Source organism: Artemia sp. Qi Xiang Cuo, chromosome 3 (assembly GCF_049724085.1).
Source record: "Artemia sp. Qi Xiang Cuo chromosome 3, ASM4972408v1, whole genome shotgun sequence".
Lineage (NCBI taxonomy): Eukaryota > Metazoa > Arthropoda > Branchiopoda > Anostraca > Artemiidae > Artemia > Artemia sp. Qi Xiang Cuo.
This window is the reverse complement of record NC_142796.1, coordinates 57,062,785-57,074,948: the sequence shown is the minus strand read 5'-3', so window position 1 is coordinate 57,074,948 and position 12,164 is coordinate 57,062,785.

Here is a 12,164-nt window from a genome sequence, read left to right as displayed (position 1 = left end):
AGAAAAAGTATATTTCTTCACTTCTGTTCCCGCCCTTTCTATTTATTGCACGGGCGATGTCTACCTCAGCATTTGGTGAAGTTTCGGTGAAGAATTTCCTCTTCTAATCATCTTAAAATATTTGAATAAGACCAAAATCGTCAGAAAAATTTAAATACTAAGTTTTTCAGCCCCATTGTGACAGCACAATCCGGAAATATCATTTCGATAGCCTAAAGAAGTTTGGATTTTAAATTGCCCCTCCTTGTTATTGCGAAATGAAGACTTTCGCCTCTTAGTTGGCTTTTGTGGTAATACGGACAGACTCCCTTGATTAATCTACATTTGATTAAATACTTTAAGCAGTATGCGCCATCAGTTAAATCGGTACTTTCCTATTATGCGGGCATTTACAAGGAAACCAGTCACGAAAAGCCCGTTTTTGACGGGTTAATTCAAGAGATGGCTTCAGAGTAATGCAATCCATAGCGTCGTTTTCATTGCGTATACGATATTTAAACTGTTGTTTGTTGGTGTTTAGGGGGTAGGGAGATACTTAGGTTAGGTTAGGTTACGTATTTAATATATGGAATGCTACACCCCCCCCCCCCTAATGTGCAAATATATAGCCCAAATTTGTTTATAAACTATTTTTTTTTACCAAGTAAAATTACCTGTAATACATTATATATTCATCCTATTTTATTTTATTTCATTAGCATCAACCAAACTTGACCTTTTAAAAGTGTCTATATAATGGGAAAATACTACCGTTAAGTCTAACAGAGACCAGACAAAGTTTGTGAAAATTTGTTTCGAACTTGTTTTCAAAAAGAAACAGCCTTGACAATTAAATACTTATTAATAACTCAACTGTTAAAAACCAATTACAAGAAAATAACTTCTGTCCGAACCCCAACGAAAGCAAGTGACCCTAACCCAAATCCATCACTAGGTTAGGGAGCTGGGGGGGGCACCCCACGTCCTACCACCTGGATTCGCCACTGATCATGCTCAGCGCATGTTGAAACGCTGACCCGAAATTTGAGACACTCTGCTGTCAAATTTCGTCTAATTAAGTTAGAGGGCGTAAAGGTTGTCAAACCTACTCGGTCAATAACTTCAAATTGATGGCAAGTGGTTAGAGTAAAAAAGAAAGCATGACAAAGAGTTTTTCACAGAGTTAAATCAACACAAACTATGTAGTGAAATTGTTCTTCTGTAAACTCTTTGTAAGCTTGTACCAATTGAAATTAACTTGTATTTAAAGTTTTCTTGAACAAATCAAGATAATTTTTTAAATAAAAATTCATTTAAGAAATAGACAGAACATTGGAAAGAATTTTATAATTAAATATAATCTCAAGTTTACCGCATGAGTTGCACAGCGGTCGTTCTAGGCCTGGAAAGGGGGGCAGCTGCCCCCCTGTTTTTATTAACATACAACATTGAATTCCTTTATTTTATATAAAACGTATGCCCGTGGTATACCTTGCCCCCCAGATTATCAGGCCTAAAACCGCTACTCGAGTTGCATCCCAGTTTGCGTTCTTTAATAAGCCTATTACTATAAACAAAGAAAATTTCATTAGCATTGAAGAGATAGCCAAGCGCTTCGGACAGCTCTCGCCCCTTAATTAAATGTGTGAATTTAGTTCTCGATCAATCACCATTTATTTATTTCGTCCACAAAAGTAATGAAAACTAAATGAGAGAAAAGAGATTCGAAATGATAGTTTGATTTATAAATGATCCACATTATGAAGCTTCGATATGAGAATCGAAATGTTGGAATACGATCCCCATTTCTAAATTATTTATTTCTTTTAATTGAATATTTGAGAAAAAGTGGAAGAGAAAGATGATTTGCAAAAAGGAGTGTAATTTGAAAATTCAGGATAAAAGGACAGAGACTGTTGTTCAGTTCCTATTCTAATATAACTTGTTTGTTCCTACTTCGAAAGTAAGGAAAGACAAGAAAGAAAAGAGAGACACAAAAAAGAAACTTAATTTGAAATTCAGACTGTGTGGATGTGTGATGGACAGTAATACTTTACTGCAGTCATTTTTGACAGCCTTAATTGTGAGCTCAAGGGGAAGGAGAAGCTGTCCGCTCTTTAAGAGGAAAATATCAATGATCGGGAGATAGAATGGAAAGGATCACACCTGCATCGGAAGAGTGGGGTGGTACTTTTTGGTATTGAAGATATGATTGAATTGGGTGAGCCTGAGAAGGGATCGAAGGTGTGTACTGCCAGTTTTCAGAGACGCTTGGTCCTAGAAATGGGGGAAGAGTCCCATCTGGTCAGAGATAATAGTCAGTCCTTTTAACCAACAGATGGTTGTGGCCTTACATAGCAAGGTGGGATTTACTTATCAAGCTCTAGCCTTACCCAACTGTGGTCCCTGGGGGATATTCTCTTGCATTGCCAGTCACTAATTATACCCTCCTAACCTTAACCCTGTAGCCATTTACTAATTTTGTATCCTCGGTTGGTATCAACATTTGTATCTTACATAAATGTCCTATGGGGTAGAACCCAGAAGAATGTTTCATTATGTTTCAGAATGTTACTCCATGTTTCATTAAGATGGTGTCCCTATCATTCTAGTGAACCTTTTTGTTTTTCGCCACAAGTAATTATGAACTGTGCCAAGGGGTGATTTCTGGTTTGATTCAGATGCGGAATGGTTTGGATTGATGGTGGTTTGGAGGCTAGTCCAGCAAGTTCCTCCTGATGCATGGTAAATTCCCATATTCTAGAACCCAAACCTTTGTTTCTTTAAAATATAAAATAAAAAAAACAAGTTTTTTTAATTGAAAGTAAGGAACGACGTTAAAACTTAAAACGAACAGAAATTATTCCGTATATGAAAGGGGCTGTGCCCTCCGCAACGCCTCGCTCTTGACGCTAAAGTTTTTTATTGTTTAAGAAAAAAATAGAGTTGTGAGAAAGTCAAACTTTAGCGCAAAGAGCGAGGCGTTGAGAAGGGGACAGCCCCTTTCATATACGGAATAATTTCTGTTCGTTTTAAGTTTTAACGTTGTTCATTACTTTCAGTTAAAAAAAACTTGTTTTTTTTATTTAATTTCTGAACGTTTTTGAATTAACGCAGGTTTTGATTTTGGCTCACCGTACATGAAAAATTAAACAAAACTTGCATATTAATTTTACTTTTATTTGGCTAAATCGCTTTCTCGAAAGTTGTTTAATTTATTTACGAACGTTTTATTAGTAATAAATATACGTAACTTACGAAGTAACTTACGTAACGACCTTCTATATTTATATATTTTTACACGTATATTAGGGGGTTCACCCCCTAGTCAATACCTTGCTCTTTAAGCTAAAGTTCGAATTTTGTTCCAATTCTTTAAAAATGACCCCTTAATCACGATTTTTTAAATTTCTGATCGTTTTTTTAAATAATGCTGGGAAATCCGGCACCCCCTTCATAGCAATGTCCCTTTCCCCATGAAAACGTCCTTCATGGAAAGATCCTCCCACATAAAGCCACATAAAGCGACCCACCTTCGGGTCGCTCCTTACTTACAGTTCGTTACCACGAACTGTTTGATAAATTCTAGAGTGCGAGAAAGTTTTCTTCTTTAATCGTGCTGCAATTCAATTTTAATTGAATGACTCAGAACACATTAGATTTTGTCCTGTTTTGGTTTTCTCGTTTTTGTCGGTGAGTAGTTTGGTATTTGCATTTCCATCTAATAGCAGGCCAAACTGAATGTTTTATTGCCGATGCATGTCTGGGCAACATCAATAGTAATAATTTTACTTTTGCCCACTCACACCAGAATAAAAAGAAGAGCGGAAAAATACAAAAAAATATAAAAGAAAATCAAAATACTTCAGCGCCAACGAACAAATTAAACAATAACTTCTTCACTCACACTCAGAGATCAGATGTAGAGGCAAAAACTTGAACAAGTTTTGCAAGCCTTTTTTCAGCAATTTTTTCAGTAGATGGCACAATGACAATTGGGCTCACCATATTTTGCAATCTTAAAATGAATGAGTTTCTCTGGTAGAGCGGGTAACGAAGCAAAAGCTTGAGTTATTTGCAATATACAAACCGGAGTTTTAGTCTAACAGTTTACGTAAACCAGTCCCATAGTGGCGATCAGGGTTGCCACCACCATGGATTTATTCATGAAAACATGGATTTTCTGACCACTGCCATGGATATTGGAAATGCCAAGGAGATCCATGGGCTTGATTAAAAAAAAAACATTTGTTTCTCGTGAAATCATGGATTTGCTTAGGAATCATGAGTTTTACATTTTTTCACAGGGATAAAATTGTCGCCACTCTGTAGCGATGATTCTGTAGACATTTATATGTACCTGCCAGATTTTGTGGCTTCTGATGCAAAAGCTTACGAGCATTTATTGCTGAAAGTAAACAGAAGAAGAAAAAAATCATGCTAATATGGAAGAGCATCAGAATGAGCATCAGTAAAGTAAGAAACATCAGTAAGAGCATCAGTAAGAAATAAAGTAAGAGCATCAGTAAAGTAAGAAACATCACAGGCAGCGCGCTAGCGCTGCCTAAGTAAAGAACGATGTGGGCACAATGTGTTGTTTTTTTTCTCCATACCCGGGCACTTCGTATCGAAGGAGTTGTCGTAGAAACTTCAAAAAGGGCTCATTCGATTGGAAATTGGAGTGGCTAGGGCACTTTTTAATAGTCAAAAGTGATTGGAGGGTAACTAACCCCCCCCTCACGCCCATCTCTTCCCAAAACACATCCAGTAAAAATTTTAGATATTTATTTTGTTCGAGATAGCTGATTTTCAGATAGAAAATGTCTTTCTGAGAAGGAAACTACCCAAAAACCCTTGGGACAAGTATTTTAATTTATGCTCTGGGGGCAAGTAAGTTTCTTGTATAAGGTATTGTCGTAGAAACTTCAAGAAAGGCTCATTCGATATGACACTCAAACGGCTAGTGCACTTTTTAATAGTCAAAAGTGATTGGAGGGCAATTAGCCCCCCGCGCCCATCATTCCCCCAAACACATCCAATCAAAATTTTGAGATAGCCATTTTGTTCAGCGGAATTGATTTCCGCATAAAACATATGTTTTTGAGGAGGACACTCCCCCACAACCCTCGGGGCAAGGGTTTTAAGTTATGCCCTGGGGGCATATAAGGTTTTTGTAGAAGGCGTTGTCGTAGAAACTTTAAGACAGGCTCATTCGATTGGAAATTCAAAGGGCTAGTGCCCCTTTTGATAGTCGAAAGTGATTGGAGGGCAACTAGCCCCCCCCCACGCCCATCATTCCCCAAACACATCCAATCAAAATTTTGAGGTAGCCATTTTGTTCAGCGTAGTTGTTTTCCATATAGAAAATATATTTTTCAGGACGAAAATCCCCCACAACCCTCGGGGCAAGGGTTTTAAGTTATGCCCTGGGGGCATATAAGGTTTTTATAGAAGGCGTTGTCATAGAAACTTCAAAAAGGCTCATTTGATGGGAAATTCAAAATGCTAGTGCCCTTTTTAATAGTTGAAAGTGATTGAATGTTAACGAACCCCCCTCTCAAACTCAACTTTACATAGGCAGTGTGCTAATAGTGCTTCAGTAAAGAACGATGTAGACAAAATGCATTGTATTTTGTTTTTTTTTTCTCCATAACTGAGGACTTCATATCGAAGGAGTCGTCGTAGAAACTTCGAAAAGGGCTCATTCGATTGGAAATTGGAGTGGCTATTGTCCTTTTTAATAGTCGAAAGTGATTGGAGGGCAAATAGTCCCCCCCTACGCCCATCATTCCCGCAAACACATCCAATCAAAATTTTGAGATAGCCATTTTGTTCAGCGTAGTTGATTTCCAGATAGAAAATATGTTTTTGAGGGGGACGCTCCCCCACAACCCTCAGGGCAAGGGTTTTAAGTTATGCCCTGGCGGCATATAAGGTTTTTATAGAAGGCGTTGTCGTAGAAACTTCAAAACAGGCTCATTCGATTGGAAATTCATAGGGCTAGTACCCTTTTTAATAGTCAAAAGTGATTGGAGAGCAACTATCCCCCCCACGCCCATCATTCCCCCAAATACATCCAATTAAAATTTTGAGATAGCCATTTTGTTCAGCGTAGTTGATTTCCAGATAGCAAATACATTTTTGAGGTGGACACTCCCGAACAACCCTCAGGGCAAGGGTTTTAAGTTAGACCCTGGCGGTATATAAGGTTTTTATAGAAGGCGTTGTCGTAGAAACTTCAAAACAGGCTCATTTGATTGGAAATTCAAAGGGCTAGTACCCTTTTTAATAGTCGAAAGTGATTGGAGTGCAACTATCCCCCCACGCCTACATCCAATTAAAATTTTGAGATAGCCATTTTGTTCAGCGTAGTTGATTTCCAGATAGAAAATACATTTTTGAGGAGGATACTCCCGAACAACCCTCAGGGCAAGGGTTTTAAGTTATATCATGGCGTCTATAAGGTTTTTATAGAAGGTGTTGTCATAGAAACTTCAAAAGGGGCTCATTTGATTGGAAATTCAAAGGGCTAGTTCCATTCTTAATAGTCAAAAGTGATTGGAGGGGAACTAGCCCCTGCCCCACACCCATTATTCTCTCGAACACATCCAATTAAAATTTTCAGATAACCATTTTGTTCAGCGTAGTTGATTTCCAGATAGAAAATGCGTTTTTGAGGAGGACACTCCCCAACAACCCTCTGGGCAAGGGTTTTAAGTTATATCCTGGGGTATATACGGTTTTTATAGAAGGCGTCATCATAGAAACTTCAAAAGGGGCTCATTTGATTGGAAATTCAAAGGGCTAGTGCACTTTTTAATAGTTGAAAGTAATTGGAGGGCAACTAGCCGCCCCCCGTCCATCATTCACCCAAACACATCCAATCAAAATTTTGAGATAGCCATTTTCTTCAGCGTGATTGATTTCCAGATAGAAAATATGTTTTGACGAGGACACCCCCACAACCCTCAGGGAAGGGTTTTAAGTTATGCCCAGGGGGAATATAATGTTTTTATAGAAGGCGTTGTCGTCGAAACTTCAAAAAAAGCTAATTGGATTGGAAATTTCACGGGCTAGTGCCCTTTTTAATAGTCGAAAGTAAATGGAGGCAACAAGCCCCCCCCCATGTTCATCTTTCCCCCAAACACATTCAAACTCCGATACTATATTGCTATTTGCATTAGCAGAGCTTTGTTCCAGATACACCATATGTATTTGAGGAGGATATTCCACCACAGGTCTCCGGAGCCGGTGTTTGGGTTATATCCTGGTGGCATATAAGGTTTTTATAGAAGACGTTGTCGTAGAAACTTCAGAAAAGGCCTCATTTGATTTGAAATTCAAAGGGCTAGTGCGCTTTTTAATAGTCGAAAGTGATTAGTAATATTTTTGTTGTTGTTGTTGTCGTTTAGACCAGGGCACTTCGTATCAAAGGAGTTGTCGTGGGAACTACGAAAGGGGCTCATTCGATTGAAAATAGAAAGGGCTGATGCCCTTTTTAATAGTCGAAAGTGATTGGAGGGCAACTAATCCCCCTACCACTGCCACCCTCCCATTATGTTTAAAAACTAAATGTTGCCTCAAGATTAAATTAAATGCACTGTGATAATGCTAATTCCCAATAACGCATCTCAGCAGTATCCCAAGAACGACTGAGGGTATTATGTTCAAACTTTCGAGACTACTTCTGCTCTTAAAATGTAACCAAATCAAAATAGTGTAAGTGTATCAAAGCTATCAAAGAAACTAAACAGATTTTTTTGTCGAATGGTATCAAGTTTTCCATTTCAGGTCAACTAGAGGAGGTTTGAAACTAAGTTAAAAAGTACTATTTGTGTCCAGATTTTTAAAATGGTGAATGTTGTTAAAAATTGCTGAAAATTTTCCTCCAGCATACAAATAGCAGGTCAAACTATAAAGTCTTAAAAAACAAAAAGATTTAAAGTGTTATTTTCTTTTTCCCTGAAAAGAATATGTCAATATAAAACGAACAGAAATTAATTAAAAAAAATTTTTCCACAAAAAAAGTTTTTGAAAGAAAAGTACAGAATTCCATTTAAAAAAAAATAAGCTAAAAATAAAATCAAATAATCTACCAAGCTCGAAACTACCACAAATCAGCATCAATAAATAAATGAAACCCAAAACGAACAGAAATTAAAATAAATAACCGAGTCAAACTCAAAACGAGCAAAAATTAATATAAGTTGGGCGCAAAACCCCTATGCCTCCCCAAGGCCAGAACAAAATTTGCACTTTACTGAAAAAAACAAAAATGTTTTTACTTTTATAACTTTAATAAATCAAATAATTTTAACATTTTGATTACTAAATATCAGTATATGTATATTAAACTGACAGTGCACATTCATTTGTATTTTTTTCAGTAAAGTGCAAATTTTGTTCTGGCCTTGGGAAGCCATAGGGGTTTTGCGCCCTACTCATTTTGATTTCTTCCCGTTTTAAGTTTCACTCTGTTATTTATTGTTATTTCTATTATATTAGGTTTTAATTTATTTGTAGATGCGGCGTTGAGTTAGTTTTTAGAGTGTTAGAGTATTTTACGTTATTTTTTCTTAGGTTTGGTTTAATTGAGTTATTTTATGTTATTTTAAAAAATTATTTTTTTTAAATATTCTTTTTGATTAATTCCACAAAACGGGTACACAGCAAAACAGAAAATAGTTTTCAAGAAAGTAGTTGCAGATGAATGGTCTTAAAGACTGGATATATTGGGACAAAAACAACCCCAAAAAGACCTATTGTCGCCACTGTGAAAAAACAATTTTTGACAATTGGACAAGTATGATTGGACACTCAAAACTGTTCAACACATACAAACGGTGAATGAGGAGAAAACAGATGTCAGCTAGTGATCCGCAAGCGGAGTGGGAAACAATCAAACAAAGAGAAAAGTGTGCAGACAGGACAGTGGCTTTTGAACTCAACCTAGTGGTATCTCCCCATATCAGTCATGGATACCCTGCCTAGTCTTCTGAAATAGACAGCAACTGATTCGGTGATTATGGAAAACGCAGCTTGGGTGCAAACGAAACAAACTGGTTTGATAAATGACATTATCTCTGCTGCTGCTGATGATGAATTTTATTCGGGGTTGAAATTTCACTTTTAAGAGATGAGAGTATAGATCTTACGATCATCAAGTTTTGTGTTTATTCTATCATTGATGAAAAGATTGTCGACCGAATTTTTGCAATGCCAGTCGTCACTGATGAAACTACCCTAAGGTTGAAGAGTCTTAACTTGAAGGAACCGTGGAATCGAAATATTCCCTTAACCATCCTCATTCGTTTTGCTTTGGATAACGCAAGAGCGATGCTTGGCAAACAAGTACGTCTGACTTCGCTGCCAGAAAAAGATGTGTCATGGCTCACTACTTTTGGATGTATTTGCCATTCTTTTGCTCTTTCCTAGACCGCTGCATGCGATGTCTGATATCCCAAAATCGTTTAGTTTGCATATGACATGTACAATTTTGTTCCGTACAGCCCCAAAAGAAAAGGTGAATTTGCTGACAGCCAAAAATTCGTCCGAGTTGCCAAACTCTCTTCCGTCTAAGGCACGCTGGCTGCCAACGAGGCAAGAAGTCGAGACTGCTGGAGCAGCGGAATGTTCTAAATATTTTTCTCCAGATCATGCTTGCTGACAATATTACCAATGCAACAAGTATCCATGAGTGACTTGAAAAACTTAAGCTTCGGCTTATTTCCTCCTTTCGGGACATATACTACGGGTGGTGAAAGAGCTAAATCGAGAATTTGAGAGCAAAAGTGTTCGAGCTCACTTCCACAACCCTACAGAAAATTATGCAGACCTTTGTCAAACATGAAGTCTTGAACAGAAATGACCACTTTAAGGATAATGTGTGATTTCCCAGTAATTTCAGATCGTATGAAAATGCCTACTTTGGTCAAAGTCTTAGTAATCAGGGCGCCACGCTTGGCTATCCTGCTTATTTCAAAAAGGGGGTACGACGGAATGGGGTTATTATGAAACATATACCAAAAGCTAGCCTAAAAAATGCTGATACCAAATTAAAAACGGCACTTTAAAACAAGGGGAGAAGTTTATTAAATTTAGGTCTGAACTTCAGATTTCCTAAAAACTGCTATCTAGCGAGCAAAAGCCGCCAACGTCGGTTTCAGACTGTATTGGGATGCTTTTGAACGTTTTCATGCCGAGAGTGAGCTTGGGTCTCAGTATTTTGAAAGACTGAACGATTTGATCATCAAGCTATTGATTGAAGAGATCCTCTTTCAGATGTCAAAAACTATCTTGAGTCAATGAGCAGCATGTTTAATAAGTTTTATGACAGTTTTACTACAAATCCTACTGCTCAGTTGTGGATTTTGTATATGAAGCTTGTTCTGATCCTCCTTCAGTTTTCAATTGCCGAAAGAGCTGGTGACTGGGATGGTCATTTGACAGGAACAAAACTGATAGAAGCAGATACCTGTGTCACTTTTCACACGGGTTTCTGTGCCGGGACGGAGTGCACGGATGTATTCATGGAAGCAAAGGACACAGAAATTGTGGTAATCTTGCTTCAGTCTCTTAAGGCAATTGAAAAGCAAAGTCATGCCACCCCCTAATGTTTCGGTTCGCTCGCGGGACAAAATCATTTCGATCACTGAACCTGCAAATAGACTCCCACTGTCTCTAGTGAATTCAATTGTGTTTTTGCACTGTTTAACCGGTTGTGATACTGTGAGCTTCATTTTCTCCAAAGGAAAGACGACGATCCTTAGAGCAGCTGTGCCGTGGTTACCTTGAATATCTGCTCTTACTGAACAGATTTTGGACACAGATCGACTGAGTAGTTGAGCTTGAGGAAGATATTATGAAGCTGTGTTGCGAGATTTTGATCGCCTCATACAGAAAATCAGAGGAACTTTCGTGTTTGAATGAACTCCACGTTCACTTGTTCCCTCTCCAGAAAACGTTGAAGAGCCTGCCTCCAACCGACGACTCCTTTGCCTTACATGTAAAAAGGTGAGTTTACCATTGGTGGATTATGCTGCAGGCCCTTATGCCTCGCCCCTCGTACCTTTCTCTTCTTGATTTTGGATGGGAGATGAAGAATAGATGCATAGTACCCATTAAATCAACCCTTCCTGCTTGGCCATCCACTATTCGGATTCACCATGTTGCTAGTGTACATCTTGTGGACAAAAATTTCCTTGTGCAGATAGAGGTTGCAATATTTTGTGCTCTTGTTGTGGGAAGAGCTGAGAGGCTGATCTGATTCAGACGAGGAATAATTGTGCATGACTTGAAATGGAATGATACTAGGAAAAACCCCGTAATGAATGTGAGCATTAAATAAATAGTGTTAATTCTGACTTTGTTTAGTTTCTTTTCCTGCGTCATTGCTGCCATTTTTTCTAACTAATCGTGCAAGTTTTTTATGAAGACATTCTATGGCCTCTAGGCATTTCTATCTCGTATTTGAGTGGAAAACTGCCCCTCAAACTCTGTGGAAGATGCATTTTCTTGCATGAAACACCAAAATATAATAAAGGGTCAAGTTTCGGGGTACACCACCCCTTTCAATCAAGTGCCGTTGGTATTTTTTGAATCAGCATGGTTGATTTAGGGGGGTAGGCTGATTCTCGTACCTCCTCCATTCCATCGTGGTATGTTTCACATTTTCAAAACCTGGCGCCCGGACTATAGACGCTCTGTGATGAAATGAGTTAAGTGGCTGATTTTAATCGGAACTGATCTCTGTAAAAATACGTGTGTAATTTTTAATTCAGAGATCACCAAGAAATCACCAGGAGCATTGATCCTGGTGATGAGGGTTTGGTTCATTAGGAGTGCATTGATGTTAAGGTAGCGATTAGTGACATTATCCGGAGCTTGGTAGGAATTTACTCTTGGTTTTCCGCCACCCTCAATTTTGATATTGATTAACTTGACAGAGAGTGATGAAAAATTGGTCATCCGAGATTCTCTGAGCGATTCGGTCAATATTAGTGACAACACTATGGTCAGTCCACTTCCGAGCTTAATGCAGATTCTTTTGTCTCTGCCACATTCGTCTGCAGCAGTGGAAAAAGGTTGAATAAAACACCACAGAGAAACAAGTAGGATCCAGAGACGGTGTTGGCATTCATTAGAGTGAACCCCTATGTCCTGAGCCCACATGAGTGAAATACCCT